The sequence below is a fragment of the Pelodiscus sinensis genome, chromosome 1, assembly GCF_049634645.1.
Source record: "Pelodiscus sinensis isolate JC-2024 chromosome 1, ASM4963464v1, whole genome shotgun sequence".
In the NCBI taxonomy this organism is placed as follows: Eukaryota; Metazoa; Chordata; order Testudines; family Trionychidae; genus Pelodiscus; species Pelodiscus sinensis.
In genome coordinates, this window is record NC_134711.1 from 86,205,154 (window position 1) to 86,226,358 (window position 21,205).

Below are 21,205 nucleotides of genomic sequence, written 5' to 3' on the forward strand. Positions count from 1 at the left end.
GCTAGTGTTGACACACTTGGACAGACTCTGAGGTGCATGCACCACTCTGAGGAAACCAGGACCTAGCCCAATTTGATTTTATTCCTTAAAATCAAAACCCTAAACTCCCCCTGAGGCTCCATTCCTTCCCCTGAGGCCCTGCCCTCATGCCACCCCTTCGCCCTGAGCCCACGCCCTTGCAACATTCCTCCCACACTGTCTCCCCCCCCCCCAGGACCCCAACCCCACTTGCTCCTTTCTGCCTTCCCCCCACATCACTCATCCATACGGCCAATAAAAAGTGATGGGGCCTCAGCCACCTGACCTGCTAGTTCCAGACCCCCTCCACAGAATCATTCTTTCTAACTTGGCTATGACGAAAACAAGAAGTAGTCCTGTAGCATCTTTGGGTATGTATACACTACAAAGTTAATTCGAACTAACAGAAGTTAGTTCGAATTAACTTTGATAGGCGCTACACATGCAAACCACTAGTTCGAACTTAATTCGAACTAGCGGTGCGCTTAATTCGAACTAGGTAAACCTCATTCTACGAGGACCAACGCCTAGTTCGAATTAAGTAGTTCGAATTAAGGGCTGTGTAGCCACTTAATTCGAACTAGTAGGAGGCTAGCCCTCCCCAGCTTGCCCTGGTGGCCACTCTGGGCACCACCAGGGAAACTCGTCTGCCCCCCTCCCGGCCCTGGAGCCCTTAAAGAGGCACGGGCTGGCTACGGTGCCCATGCCAGGTGCAAGCCTGCCAGCACCCAGCTAGCAGACCCTGCACCTGGCACGGCACAAACCAGCCACCCGCTGCCACCCAGCCCTCCGCCTCTTCCCGGGACCAGGCTGGCGGCTCCCGGGAGCCTACCCAGGTCCGCAAGAGGCGGGCGCCCACCAGGTCTAGTGCAGAGATCGTGGACCTCATTTATGACCTCCGCACTAGGCACAGGAAAGTGGCCATCTAGGGCAGGATAGCTGTCAGCCTGGCCACCCAGGAGCAGGTTTGCATGAAAATCAGGGTGGTCCAGTGAGACCCCCAACCCTGAGCCCTGAACTTAGAATGGCCGTACTGGGTCAGACCAAAGGTCCATCTAGCCCAGTAGCCTGTCTGCTGACAGCGGCCTGGAGGGGATGGACCGAAACAATGACCAAGCCATTTGTCTCGTGCCATCCATCTCCAGCCTTCCACAAACAGAGGCCAGAGACACCATTTCTACCCCCTGACTAATAGCACTCCATGGACCCAACCTCCATAACTTTATCTAACTTCTCTTTAAACTCTATTATAGTTCTAGCCTTCACAGCCTCCTGCAGCAAGGAGTTCCACAGGTTCACTATTTGCTTTGTGAAGAAGAACTTTCTGTTATTAGTTTGAAGCCTGCTACCCATTCATTTCATTTAGTGTCCTCTAGTCCTTCTATTATGGGAACTAATGAAGAACTTTTCTTTATGCACCCTCTCCACACCATTCATGCTTTTATAGACCTCTATCATATCCCCCCTCAGTCTCCTCTTTTCTAAGCTGAGAAGTCCCAGTCTCTTTAGCCTCTCTTCATATGGGACCTGTTCCAAACCCCTGATCATTTTAGTTGCCCTCCCCTATCCCACTCTTTCTCTTCCCCTCTCCCACCTCCTTTTCCCAGTTTCCCCGAGTTTTGTTCAATAAAGAGAGTTTCTTTATTTTGTACATCAGGAAGGGGAGCTAGGGAGGGGTAAGTGGAAGGAGGTGAGGGAGGAATGGGGTACGAGCCCCCGATGGGGAGGACTGGGGTGGCTCTGCGGGCTCCTCGGGGTGGAAGCTCTCCTGCAGCCTCCCGATTGACCCCCCCCTCCGGATGGCAGCCTGTGGCAAGTGGAGCCGGGCTGATGGCCGAGTCCTGTGATATGCCGAGTGTGGGCATTCAGGGCACTCCAAGCCAGGACTGCTTTGCTGTCCCTCATCAAGTTAGACAAGCGAGCGGGGAACCCCTGAGAACTGTCTGTCCGGGGTGGGGGTCAGGTCCCTTTAAGCACAGCCCTCGGCTAGCCTGAGACAGCAGCTCCACGCTCTAAGTCCTAATCTGATGCCCTGCCGGCACTGCTTCCGGCCATCCTTGACCTCGGTTCAGGGTCCACTCAATGTGGACATGCTAGTTTGAATTAGCAAAACGCTAATTCGAACTAGTTTTTAAGTCAAGATGCACTAATTCGAATTAGCTTAGTTCGAATTAGCGCTGTAGTGTAGACATACCCTTAGAGATTAAAAATATATATGTTTATAGTATCATGAACTTTTGCAGGCAAGACCCACTTCCTCAGATGAGCAGAGTGGAGAAAAAAGGGGGGAACCTCACAATATATAACAGACAAAGAAGGGAGGGGAGGGGGAAATATTTGTCACTTGTAGTGGAGGTGCTAATGAGGCTAATTGAAGTGCCCCATACTTAGCTTTTGATGTCAGTTGAGTGTTGAATATAATGGCCCATAAAGTCTTTGTTCAGGCGCAGAGAGAGAGAGAGAGAGAGAGAGTCAAATTTGCAGAAGAAGGCCAATTCCGCAGTTTCGCTCTGTAGTTGGTTTTGAAATTCCTTTGTAGAAGAATAGCTACTTTTAAATCCATGACTGAGTGCTCAGGCAGGTCAGAATGTGCTCCTATGGGTTTTTGTGTATTACCCTTTCTGATATTTGATTTGTGTCCATTTATCCTTTGTCCAGTTTGGTCAGTATACATGGCAGACGGGCATTGCTGGCACTTGATGACATATATTTCCCCCCCCCCCCTTTTTTTTCTCCAAGGTGCTAGAGAACTACTCATTGTTTTTTTAAAGTTACAGACTAACACGGCTGCCCCTTTGAGACCTTTTGGCTAGGAAGGTTCAGTTAGGACTCGGGCTTGGAGCACAGAACATGGGCCCTATGATTTGACTTTAAGACAGGAAGGTGAAGGCCAGGGCACCAAGGCAATGGAAGGAGACTGTGGAGAGAACATGAGCTGTTTTCTAACCCCCAAGGAAGGTAGATTGGAGACTCCATTTGCACAGGACTTCCCTGACCCTACTCTGGACGCTACTTTGCTCACTTGTGTCCAAATTGTCTGTATCCGCAAACTGCAGGAGGAGTTCAGGATGAGCTAAGAGATGCCTCCAAGAGTTTATTGTCACTGTGCTGCATAGGTCCATTGCAGGATCAATGTACAAGGGATTTCCTGCTACAATTCCTGTGCCTGTGTCTACACCTTTCAAATGAATCCCCTTAGTCTAAAGTTGCTAAAGCAAAAACATCAGTAAGACAAAACCTTCAATTCTGTATAAAACAAAAAGACAGATTATATGAGAGGGGGCAAAGAGCTTTCCCTCTCCCACTTCACCCCCATTACATGACCTGTGCAAAGGACAGGAACAATTGCGCTCCCTGCATTCAGGGGGGAAACAGTACTTCAGGCCCTCTTCACTAGCTTGCAGCACATGCTAAGTGTGTGAGTGGAACTTGCAGGGGACTGGGCTACATGACCTCTTGGGGTCCCTTGATGCCCTGTGATTCTATGTTGCCCCACCAAAGCACAATGTGCCATGTCTGTAGGCTTCCAAAGCACCATGAGGTGCCCTGGAGAAATCTGTTTCTCTCAAACTCTCCCTAAGATGCCTCAGTGGGGTGCGGCACTGCTGTACTTTATTGCCCAGTAAGTAGTGGAAGTGTTGGTAATGCTGCTAGACAATACTGACTGTGACATTGAGAAGCTTGCAGGATCTAGCCCATGAAGTGACCCTCTTGAGAAAGGACACAGCAATTAAGTACAGAAATGTTCCCAAAAACATGAAAACCCCAAGTGAGCACAGCTATGGAAACGTCCTCATGTATTGAAGTCGTTTTCATTTTTAATCCTGTCAGTGGAAAAATTGCCTGTAGAAAGTCATCATCTTAGTAATTTGTTAAGTAGAACAGCCCAGATCTTATCACTGACGAAGTGAACAAACAGATGGGTGTGCTTACAGGGCCACCTGACCTGTAATGAATGCTGGGTTCCTGTTCGTGGAACAGGAGATGCAGGAATAAATCCCATCTTCCTGTGGAAAGTGACATTCCAATGCTTATTGCTCCTCTGCAAAATTTTGAAACTAGCCTCTAGGTGGCACTCTTGTATCAAGGAACTCCAGCTGTTGGCCAAAAAAAAGTTGAGCACAAAGTGGCAATGAAATTCAGGAGACAGAACATTTGTGGAAACTGGGACGTGGGAACTCTGGTCAGACACACCACCATGAGTCTGTGATAGATCCTTCACCATTGTTCCCTTTAAATACTGACCTTTAGTTTTGCCTTTCATGTATAATTTTCAGCTAATGCTTGTTCTTTCTCTGTGAGCCTGTGGTTACCATGCTGAGCCTGAAAAGTAAGTGTTGTCAGATTTTGCAATTTTATTGAGAGTCTTGCCATATCTGGCTGGGTTTTAATTGGCTTTTTTCCCTTAAAGCTCCAACTCCTGGAATCCTGTTATAAATAGGAGGGAGTCCACTTACTTTTTTATTATTATTTTATTTTTTAATGTAATTTTCCTTCAGGGCTGGTTGAAGTTCAGGAATTTCCAGTATACAGAAAAGTCTAACATTTGAAGTTTCCTTCCATCTGGATCAGGTGAATAATCAAAATTTCTCAGGAAACAAAATTTCCCAATGTTTTTGTTTCTGTAAGATTGAAGTGCTTCCTTTGGACTTTATATCTTGCATAATTATAAAAGTCAAAGCCCTTTAATACAAATATTTGACAAGAATGTCACAACAGTGTTCCTGCAACACATTTTGTTTACATTGAATCAGCATTTCCATATGGAAAATTCTTCCATTGGAAAACCCTTGATCAGCTCTAGTCTTGTCTACACAAGAACGTTGCACGAGCATAGTTTTAAATCCGTTCTGAAGCCAGTAGCAAAGACGGTTGGGACACATTTATTCTAATAGGAAAAGGGATTTATTTCCATTTTTATCTGAGTTGAACTAGCCTCTCCCGCTGTTCACATCACCACAGCTACACTTGATGTTCAGTGCACTAGCTTGATTCCAGCTAGTGTGACTAGATCTCCTCAGTCTGGGACTGACACCCCCCCTTCAGTCCCAAGTGTACACATCTGTACTCTAAGGATAGGTCCATGTGGTCACTGGGTGGTGTGATTCTCAGCTCAGGTAAACATAAATGTGCTACCTCTGCTCACGCTCGCATCTAAACAGAGCCACGTGGGCCATGGCAAAGGCAGCCTTGCGGGTTAGCTGCTCAAGGACATGCCAGGGGTGGGGTGGGGGGGCGGGGAGCAGGTGGGATTGTTTTGGGGGTATGCCTGCATTGCAGTGAAAAACCCAGGGCTGGCCTGTGCCTGTTCACTTTGGCTCATGGGCCTGTTTCATCGCAGTGCAGTCAGCTGGGCCTATGCAGGAGCCCTGGCTCTTGGAGCCTGAGAGATGAGAGGGGCCCAGAGCCCAGGCTGCAGCTCAAACCCAGAAGTCTACACGGCAGTCAGAGAGCGCCGCAGCCTGAACTCCATGATGAGCCTGTGTCGACTGGCATGGGCCAGCCACAGGTGTCTAGTTGCAGTGTAGACATGCCAACGGACAGCTAACCTGAGCCACCACCCATTCTGCTGCAACCACATGGCTATTGTAATGCCTAGCTCAAGCATAGCCAGCATGTATATGATTTCTCAAGCTGGGAATTACACCTCCCAGCTGCTGCGTACAGGCAGGCCCCGACTTACGAACGGGTTACATTCCAAACACCTGGTCATAACTTGATTTGGTCATAAGTCGGAAATACTCTTAAACGCACTGCCCACACTGTTCGAAAAAATTGACGTACATGGTTCTCAACTCGAAAATAGTATAATGGGGTTAATGGGAGGTTGGTCGTAAGTATGGATGGTCGTAAGTCGGTGTGTTCATAAGTCAGGGAGTGGCTGTAGTACGTGTATCCTCAGTGACTTGCCCAAGATCACGCAGTAAGGTTGTGGCAGAGCCAGGAAATGAACCCATATTTCCTGAAACCCAGTCTAGGGCTTTAACTGTGCAGAATGAAGTTTAGTGACATAACAAGAAACCCACTTTATGTGTTGGTTTGAAATCTGTACAGGGGATGGTGAAATGAATAAGCCTGAGAGGGTTCTGTGACAATGAACATGGCATAGGAAAGTTTATTTTAGAAACTGCCTTTATGCAACAAATCTCCATCTGTGCACCATGACCTTCGGGAAAGTCCAGATTCACATCTGGATCTGGACATTGCAGCTCTGGCAAGTCTTATTTATTAATAAAGCACATGACCCAAAATTACTCTGCAAGGAATATGTAAAGCAACCCAGCTGTGTAAAGAAACCCAGATGTGAAAAGCCGCAACATTCTATGTGTTTTCCATCTAGTCCACCAGATCTAACCAATAAGAGTGATGCCCTGTCTTTTACCTTTTCTGATTGAAGTATTAATGCCAGAAAGTAAGTTTGTCTTTGCTTGGCTATTCAAGTCTGAACTACCAATAAACTCTTTTCCCTGGCTAAACTTCACAAATTTATTTCTCAGATGTAATGTAAAACTGAATTCCTGACCACATGCAGTCCTTACAGAGCCTGCAGCATTTCTTGCAAAACATTTTGTAATGTGCATTGCCATAGTGCTGAGAGGCCCCAACAGGGAGGGGAGAAAGACTGTGCTAAATGTTGTGCAAACACCTAGTAAGAGAGCACAAGCTCTGGAGAGCTTTCCATCTGAACAGACAAGCTAAAGTGTGGCAGAGGTGAAGAGCTTTGGTCAAGGTTACACAGTGGCAGAGATTTTCTCCTTGGTTCACAGTCCAGATTTGATTTAGAGTATTTATATTCTGTTTAAACCTTCCCCCATGCCCACCACACACACACAGGAGCAGATATAGGGCAGGGCGAGTGAGGCCACTGCCCCGGGCCCCGCGCTTCAAGGAGCCCCGCGCATGCACCGTGGCAAAGGGGGGCCCTGCGAAATTGGGCTGCCCTGGGCCCCGCAAAATGGTCATCTGCCCCTGCACGCGCACACACACACACACACACACACAGATAGTGAGATGTAAAATGGCAGGTGAAGAGTGCTGCATCAGAGAAATCACAAAGCACTGGGCAAGGAAGGTAAATATAACAATTCCTTCCTAGAGACCCTGAGGCATAAGAAGGCGATGTGACCTGTCCAGGATCACATTGCAAATAGTGGTGAAGTTAGCAATAAATCCTAGATCTACTGATTTCCCTTCTGTGCCCTTTCCTCTGGACCATACTGATCTCCCAGTTCTGAAAAGCGAGCAAGGAGGGGCTCTGGAAGGGCAGGGACCTATGAGCTTGACCATAAGGAGTTTTCATGAAATCGTTCTATTGGAGCATGGGAGCTTGCCCCTCTGCAACCCTTCACCTGTTTCCTAAAGAGGAATTGACTGGAGGCCAGAGCTCTCTACGTGAATTTCAGACTCACAAAAAGTCTAAGGCACCAGATTATAATCTGGGAGATCAGGGCTCACTTCCCAGATCTGCCACAAACTCCTCGTGTGACCTAGGCTAAGCCAGTCACCCTCTGTGGTTCCATGTCCCATCTGTAAAACGGAGGGAGCATTTCCTTTTTCTTCTCTACTAAGCCTGGAAGCTCTTTGGGGGCAGGGACTGTCTGGCTACATCGACACTGACAGTTTTGCCAGAAGTAAGTATGCAAATGAGGCACTGATTAGCATAGCACCACACCTCATTTGCATAATTTATGAAAGCCGTTTTTGCGGTTAAAAAAAGTAGTGTGAACATTTTCTTTTTGTGCAAAAACCCTTTTCCTACCAGATCCTTATGCCTCACAAAAGGAGGTTTACTGATCTGGTGGGAAAAAGGGTTTTTGCACAAAAAGAAAATGTCCACACTGCTTGTTTTTGCATAAAAACCCCTAGGCAAAAACAGATCGGCAGAAAATATGCTAATGAGATTGCAACTCATGCAAATGAGTCTCTCATTAGCATATTTTTTGCAAGAAAACTCATAGTGTAGACGTAACCTCTATGTTTTTATACACTACTTAGCACAGGGCTACTCAACTTTGGAAGCCCCGGGAGCCATAGTGATACTCACAGCACATGCTGAGGGCTTCAACTTAAGAGTGGTTGCATATATATGCAAATATATGCAAATAGCTTTTCACACAATGCTCTGGTGCTCCTGGCACCTCCACCCTGGGGGCTAGAAATGCTGAAACCCTGTACCTGTCTGTTCCAGCCAGCCCATCCACTTGCATCTTTCAGTGCTCACCCCACCTGGGAGACACCTTGCCATGGTGGAGCACGTTCCCAGTGGAGGCCATGTTCAAAGGATCCCACCCGTGGGCCACGTGTTGAGCCCTGTGTAAACCCAAACTGCACCGCAGGCCACAAACAAATGGGCTGTGGGCTGTATGGGCCACATGTGGCTCACGAGCTGTGTGTTGAGTAGCTCTGATTCAGCACATCAAGACTCTGACCTTGGGTGAGACTTCTAGGGTTTGCCACAATACTGATACATATTAAACAGTCTCCATCCCCCACCTCTCAAGCCTGAGCAGCACAGCTCCCGCAGCGCCTCATGGTCAGGTGTTCCTGATCCATTGAAGCTTCACTAAAGGGAGAGCCACAGGCTGCAGATAATTCTTTCTAGAGCTTGAGATGTTTTCATTGTCTGGGTTATTCGGCTATGTAAGAAAATATGAGAAACTTATTTTTTTTTAAAAGAAGGAAAGCCGAGGTTGGAAGTGACTTCAGGCCATTGAAGGGCCGCGATGTTGAAAACAGGAAAATGTCCCTTTAAGGGACAGAACTATCTGTGCTTTCTCTTCTGGTTTCCTCCTTCAGAGCACACTCTTTAAAATGCAGTTAGACTTGTGGAGCATGTTATTCTGCCTTCACCTGTGCAGCTGATGCTCCTGCAGAAGTCATTTGGAGCAGAATGATATCATCTCAGTGGGAAAATGGCCCATCCATAGGAGAAAAGTCAAGTCCTTACCAATCAAGTTAATAGCAAAATTCCATGTGGCTGTAGGCCTGGCATTATATACAGCTAGATAGTTATTTAATAATCCTTATGGGCATGTGGAGTTTTGAAACAGCCATAGAAATAAAAACATAGGATTTTTTTTTATCACAGACTCACAGAAGTGCAGGAGTAGACGTGACCTCACCTAGTCCAGTGCATTGCACTCAAGGCAGGACTGTACAATACCCTACTACATTAATTGTAATTAAGAACCAAAATGGCACATTTCTTTCAGATTCCAGGAATTCCATCTTCCCTAAAATACCAAGTAGGAAATCCAAATGCATGGGCAGCTTGGATGCCTGTCCTCTTAGCCTGACTTTACAGATGTACTTGCTGTGTATGTACTTATCTCCAGAGGTCATGTGGGGGAAACAGGTGTGGGAGGAGGGGAAAAGGGAATGGTGTGTGTCACATAATTAAAGGCCACCTCATAAGACATACACACAAGGGGATGGAACTGATGTTGTACTGTGAATCTTAATTTTGGCACTTATTAATTGTTACCATCATTTTAAATCCATCTAATGGTAACTATATGTCCCCCTCTTCCCCCCCACATAGTGTGAGGCTTAGGTCAGGGCTCATTCATTTTTTCCAGTAACCTAATGGAAACTCTTACAGAGGGTTATGGCCATCATGACCTGCAAAGAAATAGCCCATGGATAAGTGCAAAAGACTAACCAAGCCTTTGCATGGCTGTTTTTTTCTCTACATCCCCTCAGGTGAGCCTCTGTTCATTCAAACTCAGAACTTATTTTGTAAAGCAAAGGCTTCAAGGTCTTAGACCTGAAACTATTGTACCCTGTTCTCACACTGTAAGTAGGGCAGCAGCCTGCATCACTGGCATGGAGCCAGGCCTGAGGTGGGAGTGTCCCAGATTGTCTCACCTCTCCAGAGCACTAAAAGAGAAACTCCAATGTGACTGAAGGAGTCTTCTGCACCGTTATGCTCTCTGGGCAAACTGCCTCCTTCCTCACTACTTCCTGGGCAGGGAGGGGTGGAAATTGTAAGGTCCACATGGCAAAGGAAGAAAACCCATCCTTGCTGCTGTCCCAGCTTTATTAAACATCCCACACTAGCACTTCCAGCTGTTAATGTGCAATGGGCACCCATGGGGTGGGAGGGGCGTGCTCTCTCTAGGATCCTGTTTTCAGAGATATTTATAATGCACGTAGCCTAGAATCAGCTATTCGGACTCCAGCTCAGGACGATATCCTGATTCAGGAAGAGTGTAACATTCAGCCTAGCCTCTAGACCCAGTGAAGTCACTGAGGCTTAAGCAACTTTTTGGAATCAGAGCCTATTACAAAATAATTCTTTAGCACCAGACATTTATGTTAAATGGTAAATCCTCTCATGAAGGAAAGGGGAGATTAGCTATACCCTCATAGACTTTAAGATCAAAAGGGGCCATCATGATCATTGATCACACCATCCCTAAGGGAGTGCAGGACTCAAGACAGGCCCACCCTGGCTCCCACCCCTCCTCTTCCTGCCCCTTCTCTGCCCATTCCCAGTGCACCTCATCCCTCGAGTGACATCACCCAGGGGATTACTGAGGGAGGGAAGGTATGAGACAGCAACTGGGCTTGGGGACCCCCTGCACTCACCAAAGTGGAGCGACCTGGCCCCAGCCTGCTGCGCTTCCTCCAAGTCCAGCTCCCAGCCTTGCTGCTCAGACCAGGTCACTCCACTTCCTGCCGTTGTGGTGAAGCAGAGCGACCCTGAGGAAAGATGGTGGAGTGGAGCAGGCTGGGTCTGGGTCACTCCACTTCCCACAGCTCCCGCCGCCAATGGTAAGTGTGGGATTGGGCCCAACCCCTGCTCCCGGCACCAGGATCCTGGTAATCTCTCAGGCAACCCTGAGTCCCACAGGGCCCCTCAAAGCGTGGGGCCTGACACAGCTGCCCCGAAGAGCCTATGGACAGGATGATTCTGCCTCCTGCACATTGCAGACCTTAGAACCTCATCCATTCCTGCAATAGACCCCTAGCCTCTGGCTGAGTTACTGAAGTCCTCAAATTACAGAGCATCCACCATTTACAGTAGTTTAAATCTGCAAGTGACCCAGGCTCTATGTTGAAGAGAAAGGTAAAAAAAAACCCAGGGTCTCAGCTAAACTCACCTGGGGAAAAATTGCTTCCCAGACCCAAGCATGGTGATCAGCTAGACCCTTAGCATGTGGGCAAGACCTGCCAGGCAGATACCTTGGAAAGAATTTCCCGTAGTAACACTATAGTGCTGGAATTCATGGCAGGGAGTTGGTCTGACTGAGGCACTCAGTGTCTGTGCTTGTTGAGGAGTCCAGAGGAGAGGAAGGAATCAGTGAGTTGGAGATTAGCCCTGTATTCTCCTGGCACTTAGCTCTGCCTGCCAGGAGCCCTGACACCATAAATGGGATACCATCTTCATAGCCACCATTTTGGATGTGAAGAATGGTCATGTGACTGAAGGGGAAGCTTGTGAGTAAGGAGCCATTGAGGGTGATGAGTTATATATTTGACAGAGGTTTAATAAAATATCTTCTGATGAAGGCTCTTGGTGAGTGTAAGGAGGTTAACATGCTACATCCATGGAGGCAGGATGGGGGAAGAAAACCACCCCTTCAATCAGCCACAGTGTGATCTCTCCCTGATTCTAGCCCTGGGTGGCAGGATTGTTAAAGAATTGCTCTACGTGTACCTCTACCATCCTCTTTGCTTCCTATCACATCACTGCAACTTGCTTGGGTGCAGGCTGGAACATCGTTCAAGGCCCAAAGAAACTCTGCTGCAGTGCAAGATTCTGACAAGGAGGTGGCCATGCTGTCAGCCTTGGAAGCGAGAGATGAAGCAGCAGGCACTTAAGAACAGAGCTTTCTGGAAAATTTCCCACCCCTGGCTGGGACATGGGACGAATCTCATCACATTTCTGAGGGATTCATGAAATTCAAACATCTAGGCAGGCTTCCCCTCTTCCCCCCCTCCCTTCCCCTTCTTGTTTGGTTCTTAACAGTGGGAGAGTTCAGTCCCACACAGGCCCCTTTGAAAGGGAATGGTTTGCCCCAGGCATTTTTAGCCTCGGTCTGGCCAACAGAAGGTGAATACTAGGATCACAAAGGTGAGGGCCATCAGGCAAAGAACATGCATGACAGATTCTGTGTTGTATCGCTCTGTCTCCATCCGAGCAAAGTCCATGACATGTGTAAGTGACCATGTTTCTAAGCGAATTACGATGACCACATAATTCATAATCTGTATTAGAGTGAGGACAACAATATAAACCAGCATTCTTGGCTGTGATACAGTGGGATTTTCCCCTCAGGAGTTTAAGGACTTTGAAGGCTTGGGTCAAGAGACAAGAGAAGCAGAGAGCAAATAGGACCTCAAAAAGGAAGGCAGGAACGGGGTTGGATGGGGGAGGGGAAGACACCTAGGAAATACAGAAGGAAGAGGAACTGGATGGTGACAAGTTTCCTCTTGTTGCAATTTTTGATCTTGCAGATTAGAATGAAGAATACCATTAAAAGGGCCCAGGAAATCAGGATAACCATGACTTCTAGAGTCTCCAGGACAATGCCCCAGGGTCCACAAGAAAGCATAGTGTTGCCACAGCCTGGAGTGATGTGGTAAACATTATGACTTTGGGTACGTCTAGGCTACGTTGCTCTTTCAGGATACCGGAAGTATCCTGAAATAGCAACGCCGCACCTTTAAAAGCACCCGCTATTCCGGTGTCCCTGTAGCCCTCATTCCACATAGACAGTGCCAAATTTCAAAATAAGCTCTTTCGACTTAGACTTGGAATAAACTGCACAATTTGTGTAGCAAAATTGCGTAACTTATTCCAACAGAAGGGTGCTATCTAGACGCACCCTTACAGAGCTACCGCTAAATAGGAGCGTTTCACTAAGCCCTGCAGAAGAAAAACCATGCAATATAATAAATTGCACTTCTATAATGTCATTTATCCAAGGCACTCCACACACCTTAGGGGTGCTAATTACGCTTCACAATATCACTGTGAGCGAGATCAATGTTATGTTCATTTTTATAGGTGACTAAACTGAAGCACAGAGAGGGTAAGTGCCTTTGCCAAGTTCTCTCAACAGGGCAGAGGCAGAGCTAGAAATAGAAACCAGGAGCCCTATTCCCTCCTCTTACCACTACACAGGACTTTCTGTCACAACAACCTGGCTCATCCGAGTGTCAATGGACACCAGGAATCAACCTTGTAGTGAAATAATAAAATGGCTAGGTTTGTAGTAACTATGAGGAGTCCTGTGACACCTTAAAGACTAACAGATTTATTTGGGCATAAGCTTTGGTGGATCAAACCCACTTGTCAGATGCATGTTGACAATTAGCTTGGCAGTGACATTCAAACTAACAAACTGGGCACACAGAGACCCTGCAGAGACTCTCACTAGCATGGAGTGACCAGAACAATGATGCAGAGAGATGGGACACCAAGGCAGGTGCCAGAGACATGGACATGGGACATCTACCTGTGGCAGGGAAGAAGTAAAGTGTACAAGAAGCGATCGGCAGGAAAGCACCTGGCAGCCAGTGTTTCCCAGATATCAATCTGTAAGGATGGGGAGAGCAATAATAGCTAAGATATTTGGGCATAGGGTAAATGGCTCTTTATTACTGTGCACTTTCAACAATGAAAATGCCCCAGTCCTCCATACTGTTGTTACATTGGTGGGCAGAGCTTTACCTGTCCTGGTTATGTGCTGGGCACTGGCAGGGGGCTGAAAATGACTGACAAGGTGGTTCTACTCCCCCCTATATTTTTCTCTACAATTATGGCTTTGGGATCCCCAGTGTGTGTAAAAGGTGCTCTACAAATTGACCAGAGATGGTTGTATCTGCAGCATCAATGACAGGCAGGAGAGTTCTCTGCTCTTTAAAGCCAGCTTGAAGCCCAATTCCGAAACAGAAGGGTGGCCCCATCCCTCTTGGGCCGGGCCTGGCCTGCAGATGCAAAGACCATTAAGTTCTTCTTTAGGGGTTTATCTCCAACTCAGATGTCCACATGACATTCCCAATACTCTGACCGGCCCCAGGTCCCTGCAGATACACACTGCAGCCACCTCCCCATTAGCAGAGAATGTCACACCCTAGGCAGTGCTGTTCTGACTTGCTTTCTCTGTGTCCTTGCTGGCTGCTGGTGTGTCAGTGGGAGTGGCTAATGCAGGGGGATTCTTGTTGCTCCAAAAGGAACATGAGGAAGGCAGTGTCAGCTGCTGGGGATCTTAGCAAGCCTCCAGGGGCTCTACGAGGGGTAAGTGATTTATGTCTGTAAAACGTGATGAAAAGAAGCAGCCCTAAAGAAGTGCTAATTTATTATTATTAACCCCAGTGTTACCATTTATTCCTACCATATGAAAAGAGGCTAAAGCGACTGGGACTTTTCAGTTTAGAAAAGAGGAGACTGAGGGGGGTTATGATAGAGGTCGATAAAATCATGAGTGGTGTGGAGAGAGTGAATAAAGAAAAGTTATTTATTAGTTCCCATAATAGAAGAACTAGAGGACACCAGATGAAATTAATGGGTAGCAGGTCTAAAACTAATAAAAGAAAGTTCTCCTTTACACAGCGCATAGTCAACCTGTGGAACTCCTTGCCAGAGGAGGCTGTGAAGGCTAGGACTATAACAGAGTTTAAAGAGAAACTAGATAATTTCATGGAGGTTAGGTCCATAAAAGGCTATTAGCCAGGGGATAGAAATGGTGTCCCTGGCCTCTGTTTGTCAGAGGCTGGAGATGGATGGCACGAGACACATCGCTTGATCATTGTCTTCGGTCCACCCCCTCTGGGGCACCTGGTGCTGGCCACTGTCGGCAGACAGGCTACTGGACTAGATGGACCTTTGGTCTGACCCAGTACAGCCATTCTTATGTTCTTATGTTCTTAACCGCTCCTTGAGCAACCCGGCAGCAAGCACACACTCCCAGGGCAGCTAAAAAGCATTACAGACAAAGATGCACCTATTCCAATCCCATTATGACTTGGACCACTGGGAAAATAAGGATCTGGGCCAACTCCTCTGATGATGTAAATGAGCCCAATTACATTGGCTTCAATAGCACTTCACTGATTGACACCCGCTGAGGATCCGGCTCCCAAGGCCAGGCGCTGAAGTTGAAACCTTCCAATAGCAATGCTGGAGGCAAACAGCCGAACTAGGTTTAGAATGGAGCCAGCTAAAGTTATGATGGGCAATAGGTTGATGACCCAGGAAGTTTCTTCTGGTCTCATGGCCCTCAGAAATATCCTGTCATCAGCAGGTCGTTCGCCCAAGCAGCAGGACAGCGAGCAGTCCTTGCCCTGGAAATTAATCAAGAATCTTCCATCCAGACAACTACTAAGCGCACTTTCTCTTAAATAATGTGCTGGAATGGGGTGTGTTCATAAGACCCCTCAGAGCAAGAATGGCTCCATCCCACCCATCCCCACAAAGGCACTGTGTTTCCTTTGGCAATCAGGTGTTGCAACCAAGCAACTGCAGAATGAGTCTGATCCCCCTCTGTAAGGTGTATATGCACATCTCCATGAATCTAGTCACTGAACGGGAGAGGGACAAATCCCAGGGCAAAGACAACTGTGCATCTTCCATACCAGCATCTTCTTTCCTTTTGAGCTGAGCTGCTTGAAGAGGAAGAAGATATGGCTATGAGGCTCCATGCCGAGAAAGACTTTGTACTACCTCTCCCTACCAGGTATGCTTTTTTCTCTGGCTGAATGCTGGGAGGGTAGGGGATGTGTAAACAGACAAGAGAAGGAAAAGAGTAGCAAAGTAAAAAAATAAACCCAACCTAGGGAGAAACCAGGGTTGCTTAATAGACTCTTCACACAGTGCCAGTTTCTCTCCAGGCTGAATCTTTTCTCTCTACCTTGGTTTGAAGCCATCACAATAGCCATGATCAGAGCTAGCTGATGTTTTTCTGAATTCTTGTTTTCAGTTACAAGAAATAGACTTTTCTTACATCCACATTTTTCATGTAAAATTGTTCACATTACTACCAACTGAAGGATTAGCCAATTATTTTTTGTCAAGGTACAATCAAGCTTCAGCCTCCAAAAAAAATAATTTTAAAATGAGTATAATAAGCAAATAAAAATGTGTCTGTTCAAAAGCATCAGCTGGTCTGGATTTGGCTTGTGGACTGTCTGATTGACTACCCCTTTTGGATGGGAAGGGGTTGTTATTTTTAAAGCAAAACTTTTCTCAAAAAGATGATTGAAATTCTTTTGTTTACTGAAAACTACATTTCCCGTAAATGAAACATTTTGATAACACTTTTAAATAATAGCATGAGAGTCTTCCTGATAAATGGGCCCCTATTGAGCCAAGCAAAATGAAAACACCTTCCAAATGTCAAATAATTCCAAAGGGGGTAAAGATCAGCTTTGTAAAGAAAATCTATTTATTTTCATGAAACTAGGTACGATGTTTGTTGAAGTGTGCCGCACTAAAAGAAGCCCTGGGTACACAAGCCAGGTCTATTTTGAGTTTGCTCATAATACTTCATGGGTCATGCAATAGTTCTTTATAATAGATGGATTACAGAACTGAAAATGCTGGTAAACAGTCTTTCTTAGTTTTACTTCAGAGTTTGGGGAATACACTGTCAAAATCCACAAGGCTTTGCCAGAGTGTGGTATCACAATTCTGTGATGCTCAAATTCACTAGTGGTTAGTGCAGTATAAACACTTGGCTAGATCAGATTTAAGAAGACGTGAGAAGAAACACATCCATCTTCCTGCTACACCTCACTGCTTTAAAATAAAGGGATTTCCCCCCTTCAATTCTACCTGTTTCTAGTGACATTCAGACCTCACCCTGGCAATTTGTAAGGCTTTTCCTTCCATGGTTAGTGAGACATACACAGAACAAATCCCTCCTAAACACCACTGTCTTAGCGCCAGGAACAGGAGAAATTCCAGATTTCACAATTTGCGTCTCTCTCTTGCTTTTGCTACATTTTGAAAATTTCATACTTCCATTAAAAAACATCTGCAGAAAAATCGTAAGTTTTTCCTCTTTCTGTTGCCAAGATAGCACCATCAAAATGTAATCAGATGGGATGCTTCCCTATTTTATTAACTCAGCCTGGCAGAAAACTTTCTCCAGTCAAACTATTGGGACAGGATGGTTTTGTGGTGAAGGTGCTATCTTTACCTGCTCCCTTAGAAGAGTTAGAGTGCATTTACACAGTACCCTTGGCTCAAAATAAGCTACACTATTTGCACTACACAAATTGCATAGCTTATTTTGATTGTATTTCAAAATAGCTTATTTTGTAATTTGGCGCTATCGACACAATGCCAAATTTCAAAATAACATGCTATTCCGAAATTCCTCTTAACGAGGGTTATTGGGACTATGGAATAAGCCGCCCGTTATTTCAAAATCTATTTCAAAGTAACAGGCTGCTTCAATGGATGCAGAATAGCTATTTCGGGATACTTCCGCTATCCCGAAATAGCTGCTCAGTGTAGACTCACCCCTAGATTCAACTATAGGCTTCCTGTGTGATGTTGGGCAAGGCATATAATCTCTGCATCTTGGCTCCCCATCTATAAAAGGAGGGTAATGACCCTTCCTTTGCATGTCTTGCCTATTCAGATTGTAAGCCTTTTGGGGCAGGAACCATCTCTTACTCTGTGGATATACAAACAGAACTATTCAGCACTTTAAAGACTAACAAGATGTTTTATTAGGTGATGAGCTTTCGTAGGCCAGACCCACTTCCTCAGATCAATATGTGGAAGAAAATTGGCACAACCATACATACCAAAGTGATACAATAAAAAAAAGTAAACACATAAAAATGACGAATCAGGTTTAAGAACAGAGTCAGGGTGAGGGGGGAAGGTTAGTGTCTGTGAGGTAATGGCATTAGGGGTGGTTATTGGGGAAGCTGTCTTTGTAATGGGTGAAATAATTAGCATCTTTGTTAAGACCTGTACGCAAAGTGTCAAATTTAAGCATGAATGACAGTTCTGAGGCTTCTCTTTGACTTCTGGAGTTAAAGTCTCTTTGAAGCAATATGCATGTTTTAAGGTCATTGAGAGAATGGTCAGTCTGGTTAAAATGGCAACCCTACTCTCAGCTGGTGCCTCTCAATGTTGCTATAAGGTAAATAACAAGCAGCAATGGTAAAGCAACCATGGACCTGCCCCGCCCTAGCTCCATTCACCTCAGGGGGAAGTAGAACAGCTCCCTTCTGCAGCTGGGCCCACCACAATAAGGTGTATTCTTCCAAATGTAATGGGGACTGCATAAATGCTATATAATTCAGGGCAAGCATCTTACGTTTTTTCTTCTAAATCTACTATGTATATTAAAGAGTTTGTGCATCCGTTGGTCTGTGTCCAACCAGCTGTGAATCCGTTTGTTCAAGAACTCCTCCTAAGACCTAGGAACACCAAATTCGGTGTACAGCTTCCCCTTATCATTACTTAAAGCAACATCAGGGTTTGGTTGTGCTGGAATGTGATTGTTTTGCATCAAATGAAACGGGAAGGATCTGAAAGCAGGGACAGTAATACTCACAAATGACCACAGAGGGACAGCAAGCATCCCCGCCCCGGGAAACAGTCGCTGGCTGGCAGCACAGCCCCTACTAACCCGGCTTATCCTGTGGAAAAGCTGCTAGCCACCACTAGCCCCTGCCAACCCATGCCAGCCCCAGGGAGAAAATGGTAGGCAGCCAGTTGGGGTGCCCTCCCATGCCAGGCAGGCCTGGGGAGAAGACACTGGGTGGGCAGCACGACCCTTGCCACCCCCACACCTGGGCAACACCAGATAAATATATAGTGGACTAGAAGAGTTGAGAGTTTGTCTGTGAATCTGTCTGTTCAAGAACTCCTCCTAAATGGTAAGAGCTAGGACCACCACATTTGGTGTGCAGCTTCCCCTTATCATAACTTAAAGGAAAGGCAGGGTTTGGTTGTGCTAGGACAATGGGATGTGCCTGGAATCCAACTGTTTCTCATCAAATGGAAAGGGAGGGCTCTGAGAGCAGGGAGAGTTATACTCCACAGCGACCAGATCACGGGGGTGCAGCAAGCACACCAGGCTGGCCCTAAAGAGCCATCAATGATCAGCTTGTGCAGCCCCAGCTGCCCCCACCCTCTGCCCTGAACCCTCCCACCTCCCTACCCTGACTCCTGCATCCCCAAGCCTTCCCATAGCCCCTCATTCCTCCCAACCCCCTGACTCCTGCACTACCTATCCCTGACCCTTCCTTACTCTGCCACCCTGATTCCTGCAGCCCCCACATCTCCTGCCCCCAGCCCTGAAGGACCCAAGCAATTCCAGGTAAATATTCTAATTAAAAATCAAACAAAAAAGCTTTGTTACAGTGCTAAGGTTACACAGGTGGCATTTACAAAAAGTCAGGAAAGGCACGGGTTAATGCAATATCAACTCCCTCACATTGCACAACTGATCCATGGAGTAGGGTTCCCAATTGACCTGGAGACTCAAGGAATTAAAGATTAATCTTTAATTAAAGATTATGTTATGTGATGAAACCTCCTGGAACACAGCCAACCAAAACTGGCAACTGTATCATGGAGGTCTTGCTTCTCCACTGCCTTGTGCAGTCACTTACAACCCATACAACACAAGGGTAAATTGCTACCACACTGATTTGACGTGGTTTACATTCACTTTGCAGAGATCTTTGCAAATTACTGTTCAAAGATGAAAGACGGGGAAGAATCGGGCCCTTGCTTTTACTATAGCTTTAACAACCTAAAATAAAGAGCATTAGCAAAAGAAACAGTGAATATATGCCACATGGTCAAGTAACATTGCTCCAGTGTATCAGCCTTCACTTGTATGTTTCCTGTGACTTTAAATTCTAAGTCTGCAACCTTAATGTTGCATTAACCTAGTTTTTCCCCTCCTTGCATTTAATTATACCTTGGCTAAATGACATTATAGTTTGGGGAAGGGATTTTAACTGTCCATTAAATGTTGATCCTAGATCTTTCCTTACCAAGCTTGTTCATAAAGAGGATTTAGAAACTCTTCAATCTTTTATTAAAGAACTAGGGTTAGTAGTAACCTGACTGTAGGAAAACCACTGCAGAACTGTCATGCTGCTAACTACCCTACATCTTAATACATTATCTTGGGTATAATTTTTTTGCTTGCCTTTTGCCTTATGTTCTTTAGAGTTTTAGATGCAGTTTGTTTGTGGTCTTCTCTCTTCTTTTACTAAACTACAGTATTTAGTAATGCTGACTATATTCCATCAAAAATTGCCCTAGCTGTCTTCTTTCATCAAAGCTGTTTCTATTATTTCTCATGCACAAATGAGAGAATGTATTCACATGAATACAAGCACTATTACAACTTCTGGATTGGAATGGGAAGCTTTTAAAAAACTCGATGGGGGACAAATAACTGTTTGGTGGTTGTCTCCACAATAGGTATTAAAAAACAAACACAAAATGGATATTTTCAAAAGATACAAATAGCATAATCAAACATTCTCTTTTTAATAGAAATTTAGTGTCTAACTTCTATTTGTGTTTGAAAATCTTCTAAAATTCTAGCTCCAAGAAAAGTGTCTTAGAAATCAAACAGTATTTATACAAATTGTCCCCCTAAAACATTCAAAACTCAGAGTACTAGGAAACAAGGATTTAATGTGAGTGCAGTGTACTTTATATAGCGCTAAGCAGAAAGAATACAAATGGGCTGACAAAAATAGTAAGATGCTGTCCTGAACACTCAAGAGACTGAGTAGTTAGACTGATGCAGCTCCATCTATCACTGTTGAGGATGACACTATTGCTAGTGATCCGACTCCAATAAATCAAGTTTGGAACAATTTTATAGTAGGTATCATACATCTACGGCTGCTCGCAGTCCAGTGAGAAGTGATGCGGTTTTAGAGACATGAACTCGAAATACTTAGTGAAGAGCAGCAGTTGCACTTGATAATCCTATTATACACGAGAAATTATTGCAACTATAGCTAGTCAAGTGGCAGTCTAGGAACATCGCAGGCAGCCTTGCAAACCTTGCAAAATTTGCCATTTCCAATAATAAAATCTTCATCACAATTGATGAGAATGCAAACAAAATCCTGAATATGTTGCTTGCCCATCCAAAATCACTCCTTCCATCAGTGGGAGTAGACTATCATAAGACGTCCCAAAATTGGATGGTCCACCCCTTGGATTAGCTCTCTCATC